At 44.9% G+C, this 25945-nt stretch overlaps 1 protein-coding gene across 3 annotated transcripts in view; it reads left to right on the top strand.

Annotated features, from left to right (window-relative positions):
* The first annotated feature begins 7158 nt into the window (after window positions 1–7158).
* The window catches only part of LOC140134610 (G protein-activated inward rectifier potassium channel 4-like), an 89784-nt gene continuing 70997 nt past the window's right edge, over window positions 7159–25945 (top strand). Inside the window, exon 1 of one of the 3 annotated variants that reach the window (XM_072155053.1) lies at window positions 7159–7299. The gene's annotated coding sequence lies outside the window, so the exon portion shown is untranslated. Of the gene's footprint in view, window positions 7300–22538; window positions 23028–25945 lie in introns of those variants that run through there. The other 2 variants (XM_072155052.1, XM_072155051.1) reach the window with 2 other exon arrangements.

Here is a 25945-nt window from a genome sequence, read left to right as displayed (position 1 = left end):
CCTCCCTACTCCTCCTCTCCTCACCTTCTCCTCTCTGCTCTCCCTCCCTTCTCCTTCTCTCCATCTCTCCTCACCTTCTCCTCTCTGCTCTCCCTCCCTTCTCCTCCTCTCCATCTCTCCTCACCTTCTCCTCTCTGCTCTCCCTCTCTTCTCCTCTTCTCCTCCTCTCCATCTCTCCTCACCTTCTCCTCTCTGCTCTTCCTCCCTTCCCCTCCTCTCTATCTCTCCTCACCTTCTCCTCTCTGCTCTCCCTCTCTTCTCCTCTTCTCCTCCTCTCCATCTCTCCTCACCTTCTCCTCTCTGCTTTCTCTCCCTTCTCCTCCTCTCCTCCTCTCCATCTCTCCTCACCTTCTCCTCTCTGCTCTCCCTCCCTTCTCCTCCTCTCCATCTCTCCCCACCTTCTCCTCTCTGCTCTCCCTCTCTTCTCCTCTTCTCCTCCTCTCCATCTCTCCTCACCTTCTCCTCTCTGCTCTCCCTCTCTTCTCCTCTTCTCCTCCTCTCCATCTCTCCTCACCTTCTCCTCTCTGCTCTCCCTCTCTTCTCCACCTCTCCATCTCTCCTCACCTTCTCCTCTCTGCTCTCCCTCTCTTCTCCACCTCTCCATCTCTCCTCACCTTGTCTGCTCTAACTCTTGTAACTTCCCATCCTTTCTTCCTACTCCCCCTCCCTCTTCTCTACCCTTCTCTGTGGCTCCTTCTCACTTTACATTCTCTTTTACCTCTTCTTTCCCCCTCTCCTTTTCAGCCCATATCCTTTCCTCCTTTTCCCTTTTGCCTCTCTTATCCCCTGTGTTTTCACTTTCTCTTTTTTCTTCTCTCACAGTTTTTCTGTCCTGACTCTGCTGTTATTCCTCTTACCCTTAATCTGATTACAAAACTTCTCCCTGCCCTGTCCTCTTCTCTCTTCTCCTCTCTTTGGCCTCCTTCTCGTCTTTCCTTCTCCACTTACCCTCCTGTAAATCCCCCTCTGCTCAGTCTCCCCTTCCCTTTCCACTTCCCTTCTTGTTCTGCTCTTCTTCCACTTTTCTCTCTCTTCTCTTACTTATTCTTCCTTCCCTCTCCCTTTCATTCTGACTCTATAATTTTATATTCCATTTCCTCTCCATTCCTCTGGCTCTCTCCTGCCTCCTCCCCACTTCGCTTTTCTTTTCCTTCTCTTCTCTCTATCTATGGATTTACTCCTCATCTCCTTGTCCAGTTCCTCTCCTCGCCTACTCTCTTTTCTTACTCTATGCTGCCTTTCCTCTCATTCTTATTGACTCTTCTCCTCTCATAACCTTTCCTCTCCTGTCACTACTCCTCTGCTTGGAATCTTATAGCTTTTCCTCTACCTGCCAATCCTTCTCTCTCCTCCGATCCTGCTCTGCTTTCCCCTCCTTTCTTAGGTCTCCCCTACCCCTTTCTCTTCTTTCCTTCTCACTTTTCTTTCACTCTCCTTCTCCCTCCCACTGCTTTTGCTTTTTTTCTGCCCTTTTTCTCTCCCTCCCCCCCCCACTCCTCTTCTGCTCCCGTCTCTCCCTAGCCTTTCCTCTTCTCTTCCTCTCTTCCTCTCTTCTTCTCCCCTCTTCATCTCTTCTCCTCTACTCTCCTTCTCGTCTCGTCTTCTCTCATTCTTGTCTCCTCTTATCTCCCTCTTGTCTCCGATTCTCTTCCTTTATTTTTACTCCCCGACCCTTTCCTCTTCTCTGCCGCTCCTTTCCTAGGTCTCCCTTACCCTTTCCTCTTCTCTTCCTCTCCTCTACCCTCTTCTCCTCTTGCACTCCTTTCCAAGTCTGTCCTACCCTTTCCTCTTCCTTCCTCTTCCCTCCCTCTTCTCTGCCTCTCTTCCCCTTATTCTTCCTTTCCTTTCCAAGGTCTCTCCTACTCTTTCCTCTTCTCTGCCTCTCCTCTCTTCTTGCACTCCTTTCCTAGGTTTCCTCTTCCCTATCTCTCATCCCCCTACTCTTGCTCTCCTCTCCTTTCCAAGGTCTCCTCTGCCCTTTCTTCTCTTCTCTTCTCTCTTCTCTTCTCTCCTCTCTTCTCTCCTCTCTTCTCTTCTTGCACTTTTCTTCCCTCCTAGGTTTCCCCTACTAACTCCTCTTCCTCCCTTTTTCTTCCTTTCCCTTCCTCTCCTCCCTAGGTCTCCCTTCTTCCTTCCTCTTCTTCCTTCCTCCTTTCCCCTCCTCTTTGCCTGCAGTAGAGAGGGTGATAGAGATGTTACGTTCCTCTGATCGGATCTATCACAATCTTTCATAGATTCTCTGTAACTTTCCAGCTCTCCTCTTCCCACAAGGTCACGGATGTCGTCTCCGGTGATAAACGGATTCTCAGAAATCCTGCGTCTGACGTTTCTAGGACAAGTTTCTTCCCTTTAGATAATGGGATTGTGTCTGGATACTGAGTGGCACTAAAGAATTGTGTCTGTCCTAGAACATAACACGCGTGTAGATCCGCCAGTAGCGTGTAGCCGCGCGCCTCCTCTATAATTATGTCTATTGTACAACTTTTCACTTTGTGCCATAATTTATGCTGCTGAAATTTGAGCATTGAGCAAAGTTATCATTGACGCCCATCATACAGACTCCTACACAGTGCGGGGAAATCCAGCCTGACCTTAACCCTCTGTGCCCAGCGCTCCTGTGCCAGGCAGTACAAGATACAGACAGGAGAGTCAGGGGTATCAGGGGGGTCCTACATCTCACTGCCTGACAGATGCCAGAGCAACCTCTGGGGTCCACTCATCAGACGCCATGCTCCGGAGCCTCCATATGTTCTTCCCTTCACTAAATGGGGCATTAGCATGACTCCCCTTCTTCACATTTGACAAATGGCTTATACTCCACTCACACCCAAAGCTGCAAAGCGAATATGTCAGACAAGCCGCAGCCAGTTAGCTATTGTCCCAGGTGAGCTATGTGATCCATCAATATGGATTTATATTCCTTCTCCAAATGTACCAGGATCATGTCCTAACACTGCTGTGTTCTGTGCTCTCTGAACTGAACTGCTTCACAGCTACTCCCCTCTAACCTGTGTGGCTGCAGGAATATTCTAGCTGCAACAGAAATTAGAAGGGAGGGGCTGTAGAGTAGCTTAATGCAGAGAGCTAAGAGCACAGCAGTGTGAGGACACACCTCCAGCGAACTTGGAGTAGCTACAATCCGATATAAATCCAATTTTCACAGACTGTCACCTGCTGCTAGGTACAACATACACAAAGGTAAAACTAAACTGCTCTCCAGGGATAATATGTTACATATGCAAGATCAGTGTTCTGTCCTCACACTGCTGTGCTCTGTGCTCTATGCAGTGAGCTGCTACAGAGCTGCTCCACCCTTGGATGACTATTGTAATATTCAACCACAAGCCGACAAGAACTTCTGTTTAAAGCAGGGGAAAGAAGCTATAGAGCAGCTCAGTACAGAGCACACAGAGCACAGCAGTGTTAGGACACGCCCCCAATCCATTAGAAAACTAAATATAAATACATTTTAACAGTCCTGCTTCTACTATCAACATACACAAGGTAGAATAACTCATCTCTCCATTACTACATGGTGATACCTGCTGACAGTTTCCCTTTCACTGTATATATGTTTAGGGAGTGAAAGAAAGATGGATTCTTTAGCACTGGAGCAATCCGATTTGCAGATTTGGGTGTGATCAGAGAAGAACACATAAGATGTGTACCAGGATATTCAAGTAGATTTATAGTGAATAAAGGAACACTACAGGGACTGTATAAGGACTGTGTAGGGACTCCCCTCTCTGTATGGGCAGTCTGTATAGCGGTGGACACTCTACCTGGATATTAAGTGCAATGGGACTGCAATACATGACTGCATACACACAGAGCAGCAAAGCAGACCCCAGCCCAATACCTAATACTCCATATACCACAGTGCAGCAGACCCCAGCCCATTACCTAATACTCCATATACCACAGTGCAGAAGACCCCAACCCAATAACTAATACTCCATATATGCAGAAGACCCCAACCCAATACCTAATACTCCATATACCACAGTGCAGCAGACCCCAACCCAATAATCAATACTCCATATACCACAGTGCAGAAGACCCCAGCCCAATACCTAATACTCCATATACCACAGTGCAGCAGACCCCAACCCAATACCCAATACTCCATATACCACAGTGCAGCAGACCCCAACCCAATACCTAATGCCCTATATACCACAGTGCAGCAGACCCCAACCCAATACCTAATACTCCATATACCACAGTGCAGAAGACCCCAACCCAAAACCCAATACCCCATATACCACAGTGCAGAAGACCCCAGCCCAATACCTAATATTCCATATACCACAGTACAGCAGATCCCCAACCCAATACCTAATACTCCAAATACCACAGTGCAGAGGACCCCAACCCAATACCCAATACTCCATATACCACAGTGCAGCAGACCCCAACCCAATAACTAATACTCCATATACCACAGTGCAGAAGACCCCAACCCAATACCTAATACTCCATATACCACAGTGCAGAAGACCCCAACCCAATACCTTATACTCCATATACCACAGTGCAGCAGACCCCAGCCCATTACCTAATACTCCATATACCACAGTGCAGCAGATCCCAACCCAATACCTAATACCCCATATACCACAGTGCAGCAGACCCCAACCCAATACCTAATACTCCATATACCACAGTGCAGCAGACCCCAGCCCATTACCTAATACCCCATATACCACAGTGCAGCAGATCCCAACCCAATACCTAATACCCCATATACCACAGTGCAGCAGACCCCAGCCCATTACCTAATACCCCATATACCACAGTGCAGCAGATCCCAACCCAATACCTAATACCCCATATACCACAGTGCAGCAGACCCCAACCCAATACCTAATACTCCATATACCACAGTGCTGCAGACCCCAGCCCAATACCTAATACACCATATACCACAGTGCTGCAGACCCAAACCCAATACCTAATACTCCATATACCACAGTGCTGCAGACCCCAGCCCATTACCTAATACTCCATATACCACAGTGCAGCAGACCCCAACCCAATAACTAATACTCCATATATGCAGAAGACCCCAACCCAATACCTAATACTCCATATACCACAGTGCAGCAGACCCCAACCCAATAATCAATACTCCATATACCACAGTGCAGAAGACCCCAGCCCAATACCTAATACTCCATATACCACAGTGCAGCAGACCCCAACCCATTACCTAATACTCCATATACCACAGTGCAGAAGACCCCAACCCAATACCCCATATACCACAGTGCAGAAGACCCCAGCCCAATAGCTAATATTCCATATACCACAGTACAGCAGATCCCCAACCCAATACCTAATACTCCAAATACCACAGTGCAGAGGACCCCAACCCAATACCCAATACTCCATGTACCACAGTGCAGAAGACCCCAACCCAATAACTAATGCTCCATATACCACAGTGCAGAAGACCCCAACCCAATACCTAATACTCCATATACCACAGTGCAGAAGACCCCAACCCAATAACTAATACTCCATATACCACAGTGCAGAAGACCCCAACCCAATAACTAATACTCCATATACCACAGGGCAACAGACCCCAACCCAATACCCAATACTCCATATACCACAGTGCAGCAGACCCCAACCCAATACCCAATACTCCATATACCACAGTGCAGCAGACCCCAACCCAATACCCAATACTCCATATACCACAGTGCAGCAGACCCCAACCCAATACCTAATACCCCATATACCACAGTGCAGCAGACCCCAGCCCAATACCTAATACCCCATATACCACAGTGCAGCAGACCCCAGCCCAATACCTAATACACCATATACCACAGTGCAGCAGACCCCAACCCAATAACCAATACTCCATATACCACAGTGCAGAGGACTCCAACCCAACATCTAACTTGTAGCACATAGTAATGTATCTCCTCATATGTAATATAATATCTTCTCCATGATTAGATGTGCAATACCAGGGGAGACTCCAGCATGTCTGTAGGTCCCCCATGTAACCTATAACCTCCTTACGGCTCCTCATAGTTGTGTCCCTGCGTTACTGGTCAGTCCTGAAAACATGTGGGACCGATGGAAGAACCAAAGATGAATTATAGAGATTTATCCGTAGCAGGACCTTCACCTGTAATACACAGCACCTGCCCGCACAGGGTTATAATTACACATCTGAGGTGAGATGTAGAGGTCATGACCCCCATTATAGCCCTCAGCCCCCATAGCAGGAGGGTCATGTAAGGTTAATGCTTCCTTATATACACCCCCACCCATCCCCCCTATCACCTGATAGCGCAGCGAGGGTTAATCTGAACTTTCAAGCTTTTTGCTCTGATTTCCGGGGATCCGTCTCTTCCATTGTTTCTTCCCCGCTTGATTTCTATTGTACTTAGCAACCAAAATAAATAGTTCTTGGCATATCCTGGCGTAAACGCGGTGCAACGGGGGACAGCAACACCGGCAGAAAGGTTAACCCTTCACTGTTCTCATCCATTCTTTACAACTGACGAGTTGTCATGATTAGATAAAAGATTATTTCGTCCAGAAACAGCGCCTCTCCTCTCCCTAGGTTGTGCCTGGTATTGCAGCTGAACTCTAAATAGCACCAAAGCTTCTGACCATGGAGATGTAGCTGTAGCTGTGTAATCATTATTAACCCTTTAGGATTCTTTGATTTAATTCAGACCCAAAATTATGGATACCCCGGATCAACGACCATCAGGTTGGGAACCTCCCAGGCATATGGAGCTCCGCAGAAGTCATAAATATTCTACATTATAGGGTCATGAAATGTGACATAAATCATACATTTTCTATGAAAATTACATTTATTATCCAATTTTCCCGCAGCCCCGGATTCTTCATTATCCATTCAACCTCGAGCCTCCCTGTACCTATAGCAGAACATTTATCAACGTGCTATAAATTATAGGAGCCCTCCTTAACCCTTCCATCCCCAGACCAGATTGTCTTCTTCTATAGAGTAAGGTATTGCACATATGGGGCAATGTCCTATTAAGCAGCCCCCCCTGCCGATGTCCCTGCGGAAGGAAGAGTCTCCGGATTTGGAAACTGCACCTGGTAGAAATTTTATGCCTAAATAAATTCACAGCCCTGCATGATGGAAAGATCCAGCATCAGGCACAGGAGGAACAGGAGAACAGGATAGAAGACCTGGATAAGAGGGGATCATACATGGGACAACCACACAAGGAAGACCCTCAGATGCCATGACTATAGTATCTCCTTGAAGGTCCATGATCTTCCAGCAATATCCAGGTCTGTATTTCTATTTCTTAAGGGGGAGGAGGGTTTTTTAGTGGAATTTTGTTACTGAACATCTACTCAGATTGTTTAGGAGTTTCTCAATTTCCATGGACTTGATGTTCTACATAAACTATTGACAATTATCAATCTTATCTCAAGTTCCTCCTCTATCGTGGTCCTTCCAGAGTCCTTTCATCTGTATCCCTTCTATCATGGACCTTTGATAGACTCTTCTCCGGTGATGGCTCTTCCTCACACCTGTCCTCCATTACATCTATCATGGACTTTCCATAGACCCGTCTCAAATGCCATCTGGTTCTTTCATGGGTGCAACTAAACAAAGTCACCTTCTCTATCATTCTGTGTTTCTACGGCATGGTCCTTCTATCTGCCTTTGAGTTGATTGTGCCACATCTGATCTAGTTCTATAGACCTATCTATATGTTCCTTCTACAGACCTCCAGCTACTATATGGTCTTTCTATATAATTCTCACCTGGGCCACCTACTATCTAGTCCTTCTATAGACCTATCTCCTGGACCAACCTCTACATGGACAATAGACCCATCAACCACATTACCTCCTCTAGGGTCCTGCTATAAACCTCTCGCATGTGCCACCGCCTAGATGATCCTTATGTAGACCTCTCAATTTTTCCACCTCCTAGTCCTATCTCTTGTGCCCCCACCTTAATGGCCCTTCTATAGACTTCTCACTTGTGCCACCTCCTATATATCAGCTGTGTTACCTCCTGTATGGTCCTCCTATGGACTTCTCCCTTGTGCCACCTCCTATATATCAGATGTGTTACCTCCTGTATGGTCCTTCTATAGACTTCTCACTTGTGCCACCTCCTATATAAGATGTGTTACCTCCTGTATGGTCCTCCTATAGACTTCTCACTTGTGCCACCTCCTGTATCAGATGTGTTACCTCCTGTATGGTCCTCCTATAGACTTCTCACTTGTGCCACCTCCTATATAAGATGTGTTACCTCCTGCATGGTCCTTCTATAGACTTCTCACTTGTGCCACCTCCTATATCAGATGTGTTACCTCCTGTATGGTCCTCCTATAGACTTCTCACTTGTGCCACCTCCTATATATCAGATGTGTTACCTCCTGTATGGTCCTTCTATAGACTTCTCACTTGTGCCACCTCCTATATATCAGATGTGTTACCTCCTGTATGGTCCTTCTATAGACTTCTCACTTGTGCCACCTCCTATATCAGATGTGTTACCTCCTGTATGGTCCTTCTATAGACTTCTCACTTGTGTCACCTCCTATATATCAGATGTGTTACCTCCTGTATGGTCCTTCTATAGACTTCTCACTTGTGCCACCTCCTATATATCAGATGTGTTACCTCCTGTATGGTCCTCCTATAGACTTCTCACTTGTGCCACCTCCTATATCAGATGTGTTACCTCCTGTATGGTCCTCCTATAGACTTCTCACTTGTGCCACCTCCTATATCAGATGTGTTACCTCCTGTATGGTCCTCCTATAGACTTCTCACTTGTGCCACCTCCTATATCAGATGTGTTACCTCCTGTATGGTCCTCCTATAGACTTCTCACTTGTGCCACCTCCTATATCAGATGTGTTACCTCCTGTATGGTCCTCCTATAGACTTCTCACTTGTGCCACCTCCTATATATCAGATGTGTTACCTCCTGTATGGTCCTTCTATAGACTTCTCACTTGTGCCACCTCCTATATATCAGATGTGTTACCTCCTGTATGGTCCTTCTATAGACTTCTCACTTGTGCCACCTCCTATATAAGATGTTTTACCTCCTGTATGGTCCTTCTATAGACTTCTCACTTGTGCCACCTCCTATATATCAGATGTGTTACCTCCTGTATGGTCCTTCTATAGACCTCTCACTTGTGCCACCTCCTATATCAGATGTGTTACCTCCTGTATGGTCCTTCTATAGACCTCTCACTTGTGCCACCTCCTATATATCAGATGTGTTACCTCCTGTATGGTCCTCCTATAGACTTCTCACTTGTGCCACCTCCTATATCAGATGTGTTACCTCCTGTATGGTCCTCCTATAGACTTCTCACTTGTGCCACCTCCTATATCAGATGTGTTACCTCCTGTATGGTCCTTCTATAGACTTCTCACTTGTGCCACCTCCTATATCAGATGTGTTACCTCCTGTATGGTCCTCCTATAGACTTCTCACTTGTGCCACCTCCTGTATCAGATGTGTTACCTCCTGTATGGTCCTTCTATAGACTTCTCACTTGTGCCACCTCCTATATCAGATGTGTTACCTCCTGTATGGTCCTCCTATAGACTTCTCACTTGTGCCACCTCCTGTATCAGATGTGTTACCTCCTGTATGGTCCTTCTATAGACTTCTCACTTGTGCCACCTCCTATATCAGATGTGTTACCTCCTGTATGGCCCTTCTATAGACTTCTCACTTGTGCCACCTCCTATATCAGATGTGTTACCTCCTGTATGGTCCTTCTATAGACTTCTCACTTGTGCCACCTCCTATATAAGATGTGTTACCTCCTGTATGGTCCTTCTATAGACTTCTCACTTGTGCCACCTCCTATATCAGATGTGTTACCTCCTGTATGGTCCTTCTATAGACTTCTCACTTGTGCCACCTCCTATATCAGATGTGTTACCTCCTGTATGGTCCTTCTATAGACTTCTCACTTGTGCCACCTCCTATATATCAGATGTGTTACCTCCTGTATGGTCCTCCTATAGACTTCTCACTTGTGCCACCTCCTATATAAGATGTGTTACCTCCTGTATGGTCCTTCTATAGACTTCTCACTTGTGCCACCTCCTATATAAGATGTGTTACCTCCTGTATGGTCCTTCTATAGACCTCTCACTTGTGCCACCTCCTATATCAGATGTGTTACCTCCTGTATGGTCCTCCTATAGACTTCTCACTTGTGCCACCTCCTATATCAGATGTGTTACCTCCTGTATGGTCCTCCTATAGACTTCTCACTTGTGCCACCTCCTATATCAGATGTTTTACCTCCTGTATGGTCCTTCTATAGACTTCTCACTTGTGCCACCTCCTATATATCAGATGTGTTACCTCCTGTATGGTCCTCCTATAGACTTCTCACTTGTGCCACCTCCTATATCAGATGTGTTACCTCCTTTATGGTCCTCCTATAGACTTCTCACTTGTGCCACCTCCTATATCAGATGTTTTACCTCCTGTATGGTCCTGCTATAGACTTCTCACTTGTGCCACCTCCTATATATCAGATGTTTTACCTCCTGTATGGTCCTTCTATAGACCTCTCACTTGTGCCACCTCCTATATCAGATGTGTTACCTCCTGTATGGTCTCCTATAGACTTCTCACTTGTGCCACCTCCTGTATCAGATGTGTTACCTCCTGTATGGTCCTCCTATAGACTTCTCACTTGTGCCACCTCCTATATCAGATGTGTTACCTCCTGTATGGTCCTTCTATAGACTTCTCACTTGTGCCACCTCCTATATCAGATGTGTTACCTCCTGTATGGTCCTTCTATAGACTTCTCACTTGTGCCACCTCCTATATCAGATGTGTTACCTCCTGTATGGTCCTTCTATAGACCTCTCACTTGTGCCATCTCCTATATCAGATGTTTTACCTCCTGTATGGTCCTCCTATAGACTTCTCACTTGTGCCACCTCCTATATATCAGATGTGTTACCTCCTGTATGGTCCTCCTATAGACTTCTCACTTGTGCCACCTCCTATATCAGATGTGTTACCTCCTGTATGGTCCTTCTATAGACTTCTCACTTGTGCCACCTCCTATATATCAGATGTGTTACCTCCTGTATGGTCCTTCTATAGACTTCTCACTTGTGCCACCTCCTATATATCAGATGTGTTACCTCCTGTATGGTCCTCCTATAGACTTCTCACTTGTGCCACCTCCTATATCAGATGTGTTACCTCCTGTATGGTCCTCCTATAGACTTCTCACTTGTGCCACCTCCTATATCAGATGTGTTACCTCCTGTATGGTCCTCCTATAGACTTCTCACTTGTGCCACCTCCTATATAAGATGTTTTACCTCCTGTATGGTCCTTCTATAGACTTCTCACTTGTGCCACCTCCTGTATCAGATGTGTTACCTCCTGTATGGTCCTTCTATAGACTTCTCACTTGTGCCACCTCCTATATCAGATGTGTTACCTCCTGTATGGTCCTCCTATAGACTTCTCACTTGTGCCACCTCCTATATATCAGATGTGTTACCTCCTGTATGGTCCTCCTATAGACTTCTCACTTGTGCCACCTCCTATATATCAGATGTGTTACCTCCTGTATGGTCCTTCTATAGACTTCTCACTTGTGCCACCTCCTATATCAGATGTGTTACCTCCTGTATGGTCCTTCTATAGACTTCTCACTTGTGCCACCTCCTATATATCAGATGTGTTACCTCCTGTATGGTCCTTCTATAGACTTCTCACTTGTGCCACCTCCTATATCAGATGTGTTACCTCCTGTATGGTCCTTCTATAGACTTCTCACTTTTGCCACCTCCTATATCAGATGTGTTACCTCCTGTATGGTCCTTCTATAGACTTCTCACTTGTGCCACCTCCTATATATCAGATGTGTTACCTCCTGTATGGTCCTCCTATAGACTTCTCACTTGTGCCACCTCCTATATCAGATGTGTTACCTCCTGTATGGTCCTTCTATAGACTTCTCACTTGTGCCACCTCCTATATATCAGATGTGTTACCTCCTGTATGGTCCTTCTATAGACTTCTCACTTGTGCCACCTCCTATATATCAGATGTGTTACCTCCTGTATGGTCCTCCTATAGACTTCTCACTTGTGCCACCTCCTATATCAGATGTGTAACCTCCTGTATGGACCTCCTATAGACTTCTCACTTGTGCCACCTCCTATATATCAGATGTGTTACCTCCTGTATGGTCCTTCTATAGACCTCTCACTTGTGCCATCTCCTATATCAGATGTTTTACCTCCTGTATGGTCCTCCTATAGACTTCTCACTTGTGCCACCTCCTATATCAGATGTGTTACCTCCTGTATGGTCCTTCTATAGACTTCTCACTTGTTCCACCTCCTGTATCAGATGTGTTACCTCCTGTATGGTCCTTCTATAGACTTCTCACTTGTGCCATCTCCTATATCAGATGTGTTACCTCCTGTATGGTCCTTCTATAGACTTCTCACTTGTGCCACCTCCTATATCAGATGTGTTACCTCCTGTATGGTCCTTCTATAGACTTCTCACTTGTGCCATCTCCTATATCAGATGTGTTACCTCCTGTATGGTCCTTCTATAGACTTCTCACTTGTGTCACCTCCTATATCAGCTGTGTTACCTCCTGTATGGTCCTCCTATAGACTTCTCACTTGTGCCACCTCCTATATATCAGATGTGTTACCTCCTGTATGGTCCTCCTATAGACTTCTCACTTGTGCCACCTCCTATATCAGATGTGTTACCTCCTGTATGGTCCTTCTATAGACTTCTCACTTGTGCCACCTCCTATATATCAGATGTGTTACCTCCTGTATGGTCCTCCTATAGACTTCTCACTTGTGCCACCTCCTGTATCAGATGTGTTACCTCCTGTATGGTCCTCCTATAGACTTCTCACTTGTGCCACCTCCTATATCAGATGTGTTACCTCCTGTATGGTCCTCCTATAGACTTCTCACTTGTGCCACCTCCTATATCAGATGTGTTACCTCCTGTATGGTCCTTCTATAGACTTCTCACTTGTGCCACCTCCTGTATATCAGCTGTGTTACCTCCTGTATGGTCCTTCTATAGACTTCTCACTTGTGCCGCCTCCTATATACGATGTGTTACCTCCTGTATGGTCCTCCTATAGACTTCTCACTTGTGCCACCTCCTATATCAGATGTGTTACCTCCTGTATGGTCCTCCTATAGACTTCTCACTTGTGCCACCTCCTATATCAGCTGTGTTACCTCCTGTATGGTCCTCCTATAGACTTCTCACTTGTGCCACCTCCTATATCAGATGTGTTACCTCCTGTATGGTCCTCCTATAGACTTCTCACTTGTGCCACCTCCTATATAAGATGTTTTACCTCCTGTATGGTCCTTCTATAGACTTCTCACTTGTGCCACCTCCTATATAAGATGTTTTACCTCCTGTATGGTCCTTCTATAGACTTCTCACTTGTGCCACCTCCTATATAAGATGTTTTACCTCCTGTATGGTCCTCCTATAGACTTCTCACTTGTGCCATCTCCTATATCAGATGTGTTACCTCCTGTATGGTCCTTCTATAGACTTCTCACTTGTGCCACCTCCTGTATCAGATGTGTTACCTCCTGTATGGTCCTTCTATAGACTTCTCACTTGTGCCACCTCCTATATCAGATGTGTTACCTCCTGTATGGTCCTTCTATAGACTTCTCACTTGTGCCACCTCCTATATAAGATGTGTTACCTCCTGTATGGTCCTCCTATAGACTTCTCACTTGTGCCACCTCCTATATCAGATGTGTTACCTCCTGTATGGTCCTTCTATAGACTTCTCACTTGTACCACCTCCTATATAAGATGTGTTACCTCCTGTATGGTCCTCCTATAGACCTCTCACTTGTGCCACCTCCTATATAAGATGTGTTACCTCCTGTATGGTCCTCCTATAGACCTCTCACTTGTGCCACCTCCTATATAAGATGTGTTACCTCCTGTATGGTCCTCCTATAGACCTCTCACTTGTGCCACCTCCTATATATCAGATGTGTTACCTCCTGTATGGTCCTTCTATAGACTTCTCACTTGTGCCACCTCCTATATATCAGATGTGTTACCTCCTGTATGGTCCTTCTATAGACTTCTCACTTGTGCCACCTCCTGTATCAGATGTGTTACCTCCTGTATGGTCCTTCTATAGACCTCTCACTTGTGCCACCTCCTATATAAGATGTGTTACCTCCTGTATGGTCCTTCTATAGACCTCTCACTTGTGCCACCTCCTATATAAGATGTGTTACCTCCTGTATGGTCCTTCTATAGACTTCTCACTTGTGCCATCTCCTAAATCAGATGTGTTACCTCCTGTATGGTCCTCCTATAGACTTCTCACTTGTGCCACCTCCTATATAAGATGTGTTACCTCCTGTATGGTCCTCCTATATAAGATGTGTTACCTCCTGTATGGTCCTCCTATATAAGATGTGTTACCTCCTGTATGGTCCTCCTATAGACTTCTCACTTGTGCCACCTCCTATATAAGATGTGTTACCTCCTGTATGGTCCTTCTATAGACTTCTCACTTGTGCCACCTCCTATATCAGATGTGTTACCTCCTGTATGGTCCTCCTATAGGCTTCTCACTTGTGCCACCTCCTGTATCAGATGTGTTACCTCCTGTATGGTCCTCCTATAGACTTCTCACTTGTGCCACCTCCTGTATCAGATGTGTTACCTCCTGTATGGTCCTCCTATAGACTTCTCACTTGTGCCACCTCCTATATCAGATGTGTTACCTCCTGTATGGTCCTTCTATAGACTTCTCACTTGTGCCACCTCCTATATATCAGCTGTGTTACCTCCTGTATGGTCCTCCTATAGACTTCTCACTTGTGCCACCTCCTGTATCAGATGTGTTACCTCCTGTATGGTCCTCCTATAGACTTCTCACTTGTGCCACCTCCTATATCAGATGTGTTACCTCCTGTATGGTCCTTCTATAGACTTCTCACTTGTGCCACCTCCTATATCAGATGTGTTACCTCCTGTATGGTCCTCCTATAGACTTCTCACTTGTGCCACCTCCTATATCAGATGTGTTACCTCCTGTATGGTCCTTCTATAGACTTCTCACTTGTGCCACCTCCTATATCAGATGTGTTACCTCCTGTATGGTCCTTCTATAGACTTCTCACTTGTGCCACCTCCTATATAAGATGTTTTACCTCCTGTATGGTCCTTCTATAGACTTCTCACTTGTGCCATCTCCTATATATCAGATGTGTTACCTCCTGTATGGTCCTCCTATAGGCTTCTCACTTGTGCCATCTCCTATATCAGATGTGTTACCTCCTGTATGGTCCTCCTATAGACTTCTCACTTGTGCCACCTCCTGTATATCAGCTGTGTTACCTCCTGTATGGTCCTCCTATAGACTTCTCACTTGTGCCACCTCCTATATATCAGATGTGTTACCTCCTGTATGGTCCTCCTATAGACTTCTCACTTGTGCCACCTCCTATATATCAGATGTGTTACCTTCTGTATGGTCCTTCTATAGACTTCTCACTTGTGCCACCTCCTATATATCAGATGTGTTACCTCCTGTATGGTCCTCCTATAGACTTCTCACTTGTGCCACCTCCTATATCAGATGTTTTACCTCCTGTATGGTCCTTCTATAGACTTCTCACTTGTGCCACCTCCTATATCAGATGTTTTACCTCCTGTATGGTCCTTCTATAGACTTCTCACTTGTGCCACCTCCTATATCAGATGTGTTACCTCCTGTATGGTCCTCCTATAGACTTCTCACTTGTGCCACCTCCTATATCAGATGTGTTACCTCCTGTATGGTCCTTCTATAGACTTCTCACTTGTGCCACCTCCTATATCAGATGTTTTACCTCCTGTATGGTCCTTCTATAGACTTCTCACTTGTGCCACCTCCTATATAAGATGTTTTACCTCCTGTATGGTCCTTCTATAGACTTCTCACTTGTGCCACCTCCTATATAAGATGTTTTACCTCCTGTATGGTCCTTCTATAGACTTCTCACTTGTGCCACCTCCAATATACGATGTGTTACCTCCTGTATGGTCCTCCTATAGACTTCTCACTTGTGCCACCTCCTATATCAGATTTGTTACCTCCTGTATGGTCCTTCTATAGACTTCTCACTTGTGCCATCTCCTATATCAGATGTGTTACCTCCTGTATGGTCCTTCTATAGACTTCTCACTTGTGCCATCTCCTATATCAGATGTGTTACCTCCTGTATGGTCCTTCTATAGACTTCTCACTTGTGCCACCTCCTATATCAGATGTTTTACCTCCTGTATGGTCCTCCTATAGACCTCTCACTTGTGCCACCTCCTATATATCAGATGTGTTACCTCCTGTATGGTCCTCCTATAGACTTCTCACTTGTGCCACCTCCTGTATCAGATGTGTTACCTCCTGTATGGCCCTTCTATAGACTTCTCACTTGTGCCACCTCCTATATATCAGATGTGTTACCTCCTGTATGGTCCTTCTATAGACTTCTCACTTGTGCCACCTCCTGTATCAGATGTGTTACCTCCTGTATGGTCCTTCTATAGACCTCTCACTTGTGCCACCTCCTATATCAGATGTGTTACCTCCTGTATGGTCCTCCTATAGACTTCTCACTTGTGCCACCTCCTATATAAGATGTGTTACCTCCTGTATGGTCCTCCTATATAAGATGTGTTACCTCCTGTATGGTCCTTCTATAGACTTCTCACTTGTGCCACCTCCTATATCAGATGTGTTACCTCCTGTATGGTCCTCCTATAGACTTCTCACTTGTGCCACCTCCTATATAAGATGTGTTACCTCCTGTATGGTCCTCCTATATAAGATGTGTTACCTCCTGTATGGTCCTTCTATAGACTTCTCACTTGTGCCACCTCCTATATAAGATGTGTTACCTCCTGTATGGTCCTCCTATAGACTTCTCACTTGTGCCACCTCCTATATCAGATGTGTTACCTCCTGTATGGTCCTTCTATAGACTTCTCACTTGTGCCACCTCCTATATCAGCTGTGTTACCTCCTGTATGGTCCTTCTATAGACTTCTCACTTGTGCCACCTCCTATATAAGATGTGTTACCTCCTGTATGGTCCTTCTATAGACTTCTCACTTGTGCCACCTCCTATATAAGATGTGTTACCTCCTGTATGGTCCTTCTATAGACTTCTCACTTGTGCCACCTCCTATATAAGATGTTTTACCTCCTGTATGGTCCTCCTATAGACTTCTCACTTGTGCCACCTCCTATATCAGATGTGTTACCTCCTGTATGGTCCCCCTATAGACTTCTCACTTGTGCCACCTCCTGTATCAGATGTGTTACCTCCTGTATGGTCCTCCTATAGACTTCTCACTTGTGCCACCTCCGATATCAGCTGTGTTACCTCCTGTATGGTCCTTCTATAGACTTCTCACTTGTGCCAACTCCTATATCAGATGTGTTACCTCCTGTATGGTCCTTCTATAGACTTCTCACTTGTGCCACCTCCTATATCAGATGTGTTACCTCCTGTATGGTCCTCCTATAGACTTCTCACTTGTGCCACCTCCTATATCAGATGTGTTACCTCCTGTATGGTCCTTCTATAGACTTCTCACTTGTGCCACCTCCTGTATCAGATGTGTTACCTCCTGTATGGTCCTTCTATAGACCTCTCACTTGTGCCACCTCCTATATCAGATGTGTTACCTCCTGTATGGTCCTTCTATAGACTTCTCACTTGTGCCACCTCCTATATCAGATGTGTTACCTCCTGTATGGTCCTTCTATAGACTTCTCACTTGTGCCACCTCCTATATCAGATGTGTTACCTCCTGTATGGTCCTCCTATAGACTTCTCACTTGTGCCACCTCCTATATATCAGATGTGTTACCTCCTGTATGGTCCTTCTATAGACCTCTCACTTGTGCCACCTCCTATATCAGATGTGTTACCTCCTGTATGGTCCTTCTATAGACCTCTCACTTGTGCCACCTCCTATATCAGATGTGTTACCTCCTGTATGGTCCTCCTATAGACCTCTCACTTGTGCCACCTCCTATATATCAGATGTGTTACCTCCTGTATGGTCCTTCTATAGACCTCTCACTTGTGCCACCTCCTATATCAGATGTGTTACCTCCTGTATGGTCCTCCTATAGGCCTCTCACTTGTGCCACCTCCTATATATCAGATGTGTTACCTCCTGTATGGTCCTCCTATAGACTTCTCACTTGTGCCACCTCCTATATCAGATGTGTTACCTCCTGTATGGTCCTCCTATAGACTTCTCACTTGTGCCACCTCCTATATAAGATGTGTTACCTCCTGTATGGTCCTCCTATAGACTTCTCACTTGTGCCACCTCCTATATCAGATGTGTTACCTCCTGTATGGTCCTTCTATAGACTTCTCACTTGTGCCACCTCCTATATATCAGATGTGTTACCTCCTGTATGGTCCTTCTATAGACTTCTCACTTGTGCCACCTCCTATATCAGATGTGTTACCTCCTGTATGGTCCTCCTATAGACTTCTCACTTGTGCCACCTCCTATATATCAGATGTGTTACCTCCTGTATGGTCCTCCTATAGACTTCTCACTTGTGCCACCTCCTATATAAGATGTGTTACCTTCTGTATGGTCCTCCTATAGACTTCTCACTTGTGCCACCTCCTATATCAGAGGTGTTACCTACTGTATGGTCCTTCTATAGACTTCTCACTTGTGCCACCTCCTGTATCAGATGTGTTACCTCCTGTATGGTCCTCCTATAGACTTCTCACTTGTGCCACCTCCTATATCAGATGTGTTACCTCCTGTATGGTCCTTCTATAGACTTCTCACTTGTGCCACCTCCTGTATCAGATGTGTTACCTCCTGTATGGTCCTTCTATAGACTTCTCACTTGTGCCACCTCCTGTATCAGATGTGTTACCTCCTGTATGGTCCTCCTATAGACTTCTCACTTGTGCCACCTCCTATATATCAGATGTGTTACCTCCTGTATGGTCCTCCTATAGACTTCTCACTTGTGCCACCTCCTGTATCAGATGTGTTACCTCCTGTATGGTCCTCCTATAGACTTCTCACTTGTGCCACCTCCTATATCAGCTGTGTTACCTCCTATATGGTCCTCCTATAGACTTCTAACTTGTGCCACCTCCTATATAAGATGTTTTACCTCCTGTATGGTCCTCCTATAGACTTCTAACTTGTGCCACCTCCTATATAAGATGTTTTACCTCCTGTATGGTCCTTCTATAGACTTCTCACTTGTGCCACCTCCTATATAAGATGTGTTACCTCCTGTATGGTCCTTCTATAGACTTCTCACTTGTGCCACCTCCTATATCAGATGTGTTACCTCCTGTATGGTCCTCCTATAGACTTCTCACTTGTGTCACCTCCTGTATCAGATGTGTTACCTCCTGTATGGTCCTCCTATAGACTTCTCACTTGTGCCACCTCCTATATCAGCTGTGTTACCTCCTGTATGGTCCTTCTATAGACTTCTCACTTGTGCCACCTCCTATATCAGCTGTGTTACCTCCTGTATGGTCCTTCTATAGACTTCTCACTTGTGCCACCTCCTATATATCAGATGTGTTACCTCCTGTATGGTCCTTCTATAGACTTCTCACTTGTGCCACCTCCTATATCAGCTGTGTTACCTCCTGTATGGTCCTTCTATAGACTTCTCATTTGTGCCACCTCCTATATCAGATGTGTTACCTCCTGTATGGTCCTTCTATAGACTTCTCACTTGTGCCACCTCCTATATAAGATGTGTTACCTCCTGTATGGTCCTTCTATAGACTTCTCACTTGTGCCACCTCCTATATCAGATGTGTTACCTCCTGTATGGTCCTTCTATAGACTTCTCACTTGTGCCATCTCCTATATCAGATGTGTTACCTCCTGTATGGTCCTTCTATAGACTTCTCACTTGTGCCACCTCCTATATATCAGATGTGTTACCTCCTGTATGGTCCTTCTATAGACTTATCACTTGTGCCACCTCCTATATAAGATGTGTTACCTCCTGTATGGTCCTCCTATAGACTTCTCACTTGTGCCACCTCCTATATCAGATGTGTTACCTCCTGTATGGTCCTTCTATAGACTTCTCACTTGTGCCACCTCCTATATATCAGATGTGTTACCTCCTGTATGGTCCTTCTATAGACTTATCACTTGTGCCACCTCCTATATCAGATGTGTTACCTCCTGTATGGTCCTCCTATAGACTTCTCACTTGTGCCACCTCCTATATAAGATGTGTTACCTCCTGTATGGTCCTCCTATAGACTTCTCACTTGTGCCACCTCCTATATAAGATGTGTTACCTCCTGTATGGTCCTCCTATAGACTTCTCACTTGTGCCACCTCCTATATCAGATGTGTTACCTCCTGTATGGTCCTTCTATAGACTTCTCACTTGTGCCACCTCCTATATCAGATGTGTTACCTCCTGTATGGTCCTTCTATAGACTTCTCACTTGTGCCATCTCCTATATCAGATGTGTTACCTCCTGTATGGTCCTCCTATAGACTTCTCACTTGTGCCACCTCCTGTATCAGATGTGTTACCTCCTGTATGGTCCTCCTATAGACTTCTCACTTGTGCCACCTCCTATATATCAGATGTGTTACCTTCTGTATGGTCCTCCTATAGACTTCTCACTTGTGCCACCTCCTATATCAGATGTGTTACCTTCTGTATGGTCCTCCTATAGACTTCTCACTTGTGCCATCTCCTATATCAGATGTGTTACCTCCTGTATGGTCCTCCTATAGACTTCTCACTTGTGCCATCTCCTATATCAGAGGTGTTACCTCCTGTATGGTCCTCCTATAGACTTCTCACTTGTGCCATCTCCTATATCAGATGTGTTACCTCCTGTATGGTCCTTCTATAGACTTCTCACTTGTGCCACCTCCTATATATCAGCTGTGTTACCTCCTGTATGGTCCTCCTATAGACTTCTCACTTGTGCCACCTCCTATATATCAGATGTGTTACCTCCTGTATGGTCCTCCTATAGACTTCTCACTTGTGCCACCTCCTATATCAGCTGTGTTACCTCCTGTATGGTCCTCCTATAGACTTCTCACTTGTGCCACCTCCTATATCAGATGTGTTACCTCCTGTATGGTCCTCCTATAGACCTCTCACTTGTGCCACCTCCTATATATCAGATGTGTTACCTCCTGTATGGTCCTTCTATAGACTTCTCACTTGTGCCACCTCCTATATATCAGATGTGTTACCTTCTGTATGGTCCTCCTATAGACTTCTCACTTGTGCCACCTCCTATATCAGATGTGTTACCTCCTGTATGGTCCTCCTATAGACTTCTCACTTGTGCCACCTCCTATATATCAGATGTGTTACCTCCTGTATGGCCCTTCTATAGACTTCTCACTTGTGCCACCTCCTATATATCAGATGTGTTACCTCCTGTATGGTCCTTCTATAGACTTCTCACTTGTGCCACCTCCTATATATCAGATGTGTTACCTCCTGTATGGTCCTTCTATAGACTTCTCACTTGTGCCACCTCCTATATCAGATGTGTTACCTCCTGTATGGTCCTCCTATAGACTTCTCACTTGTGCCACCTCCTATATCAGATGTGTTACCTCCTGTATGGTCCTCCTATAGACTTCTCACTTGTGCCACCTCCTATATCAGATGTGTTACCTCCTGTATGGTCCTCCTATAGACTTCTCACTTGTGCCACCTCCTATATCAGATGTGTTACCTCCTGTATGGTCCTCCTATAGACTTCTCACTTGTGCCACCTCCTATATCAGATGTGTTACCTCCTGTATGGTCCTCCTATAGACTTCTCACTTGTGCCACCTCCTATATCAGATGTGTTACCTCCTGTATGGTCCTCCTATAGACTTCTCACTTGTGCCACCTCCTATATCAGATGTGTTACCTCCTGTATGGTCCTCCTATAGACTTCTCACTTGTGCCACCTCCTATATCAGATGTGTTACCTCCTGTATGGTCCTCCTATAGACTTCTCACTTGTGCCATCTCCTATATCAGATGTGTTACCTCCTGTATGGTCCTTCTATAGACTTCTCACTTGTGCCACCTCCTATATCAGCTGTGTTACCTCCTGTATGGTCCTTCTATAGACTTCTCACTTGTGCCACCTCCTATATCAGATGTGTTACCTCCTGTATGGTCCTCCTATAGACTTGTCTCCTGGATCACCTCATATACAGTCAATAGACCTATCACCTGTGTCACCTCCTCTATGGTCCTTCCATCTTCTCTATCACTTTTATCATTCATGTTCCTCCTCTGGAGCCAACTCACTTCTATTGTTCCTCTAACCCCATGTCCTGCCCCCACAACCTCTTACTTACAACCTCCCCAGCTGTAATGTTCTGTATAACCCTGACACCACATGTATCACTCTTCCTAATCATCAAACTTTCTGCCACATTTTCCCTCCAGCCCTGGTTACATTGTGTCTCCTGGAGCAGATAACATCCAGGTGATATCAGGTTGTCTATAGGACTATCAGGACATGCTGCCATCCTCCTAGATCAGACACTGCACAGACAAAGGGCTGGGTGACACAGTCAGCTCTGCTACATGTCTAGTGTGTCTCTCATTGACTACACATCCGCACATGCTCCAGCACTACAGCATCCATAGCATCCCCCTCCATGTGCCATACCTACCTCCCTCTGCTGTCCCATTTTCTGTGATCTCCTGCTCCTGTGCTCAGGTCTCTGCTGGGATCTCTGCCCCTCCTCTTGCATCTCTTACACCCCTCCATTGTATGATGTCTTCTCCTAGCCTGGCCAGCTCCCAGCACTGCTCTCCTCCTCCTCCTCCTCACAGTCACATCACTTGGGCTTCCCTGAGAGTTGGATTCCAAGGAGCTGTCCTCAGCACCATGAGGCTCCTCCACAGCAGCCTGAGCCCCCTCCAGGAGTGACAGCCCAGGTAAGTGACTGCTGGAGCATGCCACCCACAGCTGCCAGCCCCAGCACCCTGCAGGGCAGCAAGCTTAACCCCTTCACACCTTGTCAGGAAATGCAATGCAACCTCTAGATGTTGGAGTAACTTGTGTAATGGAGAGCAGCAGTGTCAGGGTGCTGGTGACGGATCTTCTATATGTAGGAGACTATACTATAGCCTATAGGATACATTATGTACAGTTCTGTATATGGGTGACTATACATTATATGATGTATTAAGTCGTCATTGCTTGTCATTCATGATCTGTAGAGGAGCAGACTGTAGTTGTAGACTTGTATATAGTATATACTGTAGCCCTGCACACACTAAATAATGCAGAGATGTGTATTTAATATATACAGTATGGACTTGTATATAGTGTATCGTTCAGTATATACTGCACAGACTTTTATATAGTATATAATGTATATAGTCTATAGACTTGTATATAGTGTATAATGTATATAGTTTTACAGACTTGTATATAGACTTGCATATAGTATATTGTGTATATAGTATTTATTTTATAGACTTGTATATATTGTTTAGGCTTGTATATAGTATATGATGTATGGACTTCTATCTAGTATATAGACCTTTATATAGCATATAGACTTATATATGGTATATGACTTATGGACTTGTATATAGTATATAGACTTGTATATGGTATATGATGTATGGACTTGTATATAGACCTGTATATAGTATATGATGTATGGACTTGTATATAGTATATAGACCTGTATATAGTATATGATGTATTGGCTTGTATATAGTATATAGACTTGTATAAAGTATACAATGTATGGACTTGTATATAGTATATAGACTTGTATATAGTATATGATGTATGGACTTGTATATAGTATATAGACTTGTATATAGTATATGATGTATGGACTTGTATATAGTATATAGACTTGTATATTGTATATGATGTATGGACTTGTATTTAGGATATAGACTTGCATATGGTATATGATGTATGGACTTGTATATAGACTTGTATATAGTATATGATGTATGGACTTCTATCTAGTATATAGACCTGTATATAGTGTATTGTGTATGGACTTGTATATAATATATAACCCTCTAGTCCTGGCTTCGACATCCAGAACAGATGGATCATTTTAATGGAGCTATCATATCACTTATAAGAGAAGCAGGTAGCATGGTGGACTACAACTCCCATGCTGCTCCGCTGATGTGGTGAAGATACTGCTGGTTGTGGTGATTGTGGCTGCAGAGTGACACTAGAAGGACATTAACCTGACATTAGGATGATCTTCTGTACTGGAGACATTGCTGAGCATAGAGTGACCTGAGCGATTGTTTAGGGGCCCGGAGATCAGGGGGCCCCACATTAATGTATAGACACCAGTACAGCTCATATCTATGGCAGACTCCTTCCATTAGGGGCCCCCCAGATTTAAACTTGCTTGGGGGGCTCTATGAACACCACATCTGCCTATGGGATTAATGTAACATCTTAAATCTTTGTTGTGTGAACTTACCAAGAACAAGACAATTCTTTAAAGTGATACATTGTGTATCCAATGAAAAATACACTGTATCTGACAGTCCCCCATATCCTTCCTAGATACCCCCTATACCCTCATATATGCCCAATGTGAGTCCATGAAGAGGAGATTATAGATCTACCCATGTATAGGATGATATGCTGGTTCACCTTCAGACCTCGACTGACATTTAAGGTGAACTTCCCCTTTAATAAGTTGATGTATTGTGTTGTGAAATGTTGTCACGTCCCTCTTTATATGCAATCCACGCAGAAACATTGATTTGTTAAAGGGAACCTGTCAGCTGTTTTGACTGCGACACTGCAGAACAGGAAGGAATGGATTTATATTCCAGTATGGTAATCTCACACTGCTGTGCTCTGTGTTCTCTGCAGCCAGTTTTATGTATTGTTCTCCCTGCAGAGATGTTTAATCAAAGCTTTGTGTGTGTGTTGTTAATAGCAGAAGGACTTTGATATATATACAAATTTATATTCCTGAATTGTAGCTTCACCAAGTGCTATGGGGGCGTGTCCTGACACTGCTGTGCTCTGTGCTCTCTGCAGCTTATCTAATGTATTGTCCCTGAAGATATGTGTAATCATACTTTTGTGTGTGTTGTTGTGTTTGTGTTAGAGTTGTATGGATTTATTTTCTTGCATCTCCAAGTACACTAACACTGCTGTGCTCTGTACTCTCTGCAGCCAGTGCTAGGTATAATCCCTAAAGAGAGGTGTAATCATACCTGTGTGTGTGTTGTTAGTAGCTGCAGGACTGTGATGTATGGATTCATTTCACAGAATTCTTGCATCTCCAAGTACACTGGGGATGTGTCCTAACACTGCTGTGCCCTGTACTCTCTGCAGCTAGTGCTCAGTATTGTCCCTGTAGAGATGTGTAATCATACCTTTGTGCGTGTTGTTAGTAGCAGCAGGACTGTGATGTATGGATTTATATTCCAGGATTCTAGCACCTCCAAGTACATTGGGGGGATGTCCTAACACTGCTGTGCTCTGTACTCTGGGTGGGGCACATCCCCAGCACTCTTACAGTCCTGGAATATTAATGCATATTTCACAGTCCTGCTGCTACTAACAACATACACAAAGATATTATTACACAGATCTCCTGGGACAATACCTCATCCGGCTCAGTGGACTGGTTATTGTCTGCGGTTCAGTCTGCAGCAGTCTGTGGTCTGTCTATAGGCACAGGGTGTAGACTGGCATGAAGTGTGCAGATAATGGGTGCGTGCCCATCTGTGTTACCCTGCCAACACCCTCATATATCAAGATGGCAAGTGTCCAGCCAATCATTTCCAGCTCCGAGCTCCAATAACATTCAACCTATGATCATGTATCATCCCTCTATATGGAG

Source organism: Engystomops pustulosus, chromosome 6 (assembly GCF_040894005.1).
Source record: "Engystomops pustulosus chromosome 6, aEngPut4.maternal, whole genome shotgun sequence".
In the NCBI taxonomy this organism is placed as follows: Eukaryota; Metazoa; Chordata; class Amphibia; order Anura; family Leptodactylidae; genus Engystomops; species Engystomops pustulosus.
This window is presented reverse-complemented; position numbering and strand designations above follow the sequence as displayed.